Source organism: Emiliania huxleyi (assembly GCF_000372725.1).
Source record: "Emiliania huxleyi CCMP1516 unplaced genomic scaffold EMIHUscaffold_35, whole genome shotgun sequence".
NCBI lineage: Eukaryota > Haptophyta > Isochrysidales > Noelaerhabdaceae > Emiliania > Emiliania huxleyi.
Genome location: NW_005199363.1, coordinates 511,121 through 513,778, shown reverse-complemented (window position 1 = coordinate 513,778; position 2,658 = coordinate 511,121).

Genomic DNA, 2,658 nt, shown 5'->3' with positions numbered 1-2,658 from the left:
CTCCGTCTGTGTTCACACGGAGTCCGAGGCTTTGACCTTTGTTTAGGCTAGTTCCAATTCACTCTCTTACAACCGTTCGCAGCTGCCTCTGCGCGTCGGCTGGAGAGGTACAAAATTGTCGCCGCCGAAGGCGACTCGACGCCGCTGTGATCGGTTGTCAGAGAGTGAATTGGAACTAGCCTAAACAAAGGTCAAAGCCCCGGACCCCGTGTGAACACAGACGGAGTGTGAATGAGCAGTGACCGTTTAAGCACATGCACATGTTTCACACGCACACCGACTTGAATCGTTGCTGCCAGCTTTGTGTGGCGCCGAGGACAGACCCCGGCAAAAACATGGGCTGTGGCGCATTCGGCCGGGAGAGCGCGTGTTCGATCACCCTTTCCGGTTGCAAGAAGTAGTGGGAAACGGCCCGTTGAGGTCCCCGCCGCGAATCGCTCAGCTTTGACCATCGAATGTGCGTTCTGTTCGGAACGGGCCACACGAGCGAACAATACTGAGGAACTGAGCTGGCCGCAGGACATAGGCATGAAAGGAAAAGTGCGGTCGAGAGAAATCAAACAAGCCAGAGAGCGTTACGCCGCAGACCTCCGCGGACACTCCACTGTGCGGTGAGTGGCGTAGCACGACCCCTTGCAGGCAGTAGTCCATGGCAGTGACAGGACAGTGCACACGTTGGGGGCTGTGGTGGATGAGTGGCGATGCACGAAGATATCATAGCGCGGTTGGCGACGTCAGGGTGGATACTGAACGCGTTTGGGTTGAGGGACAGCATGCTTGTGGCGACGCCAAGCCAGTCCCGTGGTGAGCTTGCCGAGTCCGTGCCAGCGTCTTGCAGCATGATGATGTCAGTGTCGAAATGGGCGAGGTACTCGTAGCCCAGCTCGGCCGCACGGCCAATGCCCCAGTTGTAGGCTATCGTGTTGAAGAACAGCGTGTCTGGAGCGCAGCCGGGCTCTTGCATCGCTGCTTCTTCGCATGAGAGCAGATTCCACAGCAGCTGGCGGCCGAAGCAGCTTCCCAGGTCCACGAGTCCACGAGTTCGACGAGGACCCGCTAACACGATGCAACTCGTGCGCGAATGTTTGCAATGCGCCTGCACTGGGCCAGACGACCGGCGGCGTCTTAGCTTTGGAGTCGACCGTCGCCAGAATCAGCTCCGGCCGGTGCTGCGGACTTAAGTTGTGATTGAGCCATTCGACGCTCTCCCGTCTGTGGTGATGAACGATAGGTGAACCGCAAGTCTTCCACCACCCGTCGCTCTGTTCGGCCAGCTCTGGCTGAGAAGTCATTGGGGAGAGGGCAGGCAATGGCCGAGTCGGGCATGGCAGGAGTAGCGCGCCCGAGTGCTGATGCAACAACTTGTTACGCGGCGGCGGCGCGGGGGGGGGGGGGGTACGGCTCTACGAGAGGTACTGACACCCGTCGCGTGCAACTCAGCCTCTCCGCGGCGTTCGCTCTCCGCACACGTTACAGCCTATCCTTAGTACGGCAAGCCGCAGACACTGCACACTCGAGAGGCATCGAGAGGCACAGGAACAATACACAGACACAACAGGTACGTTGCGTGGAGATTAGCAGCACGGCGCAGAGCCGCTCAACGCGACTAGCCCAAACGGGGTACGTTGTGTGGAGATCAGCAGCTCGGCGCGGAGCCGCTGCTCCGTGACGTTCCGTGGCTCTCCACGGGCTCGCTCAGCGCGACTAGCGACTAGCGCACGCGGCTCCCGCGACTGGCGCCGAAAGAGCTGCCGCGCCCGCGTGCGGATGCGGCGAGGGGCAGATGCGGGCGACTAGCGCCCAAACAGAGAGGCGGTACATGCGGCGAGTGCAGCTGCGGCGACTAGCGGAGGCGGTACATGCGGCGAGGGGCGGCTGGCGGCGACTAGCGGAGGCGGTACATGCACATGCGGCGAGGGGCGGCTGGCGGCGACTAGCGGAGGCAGCCGCGCAGCACGAGGCGGATGGGCGGGGGCGGAGTGTCCAGGAGCGCCTGAGGGGGCAGGTGAAGGGCGCGATCGGAGGGGGGAGAGGGGGCGGCCGTGTGTTTGGATGGGTGTGGGGGGGGGGGGTACACGTGGCGGTGGGGACAGGGCGGGGAGAAGGGACGGGGGGAAGTGTGTGTGTGTGGGGGGGGGGGGGGGGGGGCCTTTTCCCAAGGCCAAAGGAGGCCCCAAAAAAGGCCCCCCAGGGACCCCCCTTTACCCCCTCCAAAAGGGGGGCGGGGGACCCCCCCCCCCCCCCCGGGGAAAAAAAAAACTACCCCCCCAGGCTCGGGGGCAACCCCCGCTCAATCTCGGCTCCCCCCGGGCCCTCTCGGCTCCCCCCGGCCATTTCGAGGCCCCTCGGGGCCCCAAAAAAAAACCCCCCCCCCCCCCCCCTCAAATCCCAAAAAAACCCCCGGGGGGCCCCCCCCCACAAAAATTTGGGGAAATTTGGGGAAAAATGGGGAAAAATGGGGAAAATTCAAGCCCCCGGGGGGCCCCCCCCCCCAAAAATATGGGGAAATTTGGGGAAAAATGGGGAAAAATGGGGAAATATCAAGCCCCGGGGGGGACCCCACCTAAAACCCCCGTACCCCCAAATAAAACCCCCTTCCCCCCTTTCAAGCCCCGGGAAAGGGGGGAGGGGGGGGGGGGACCCCCTTTTCAAACCCCC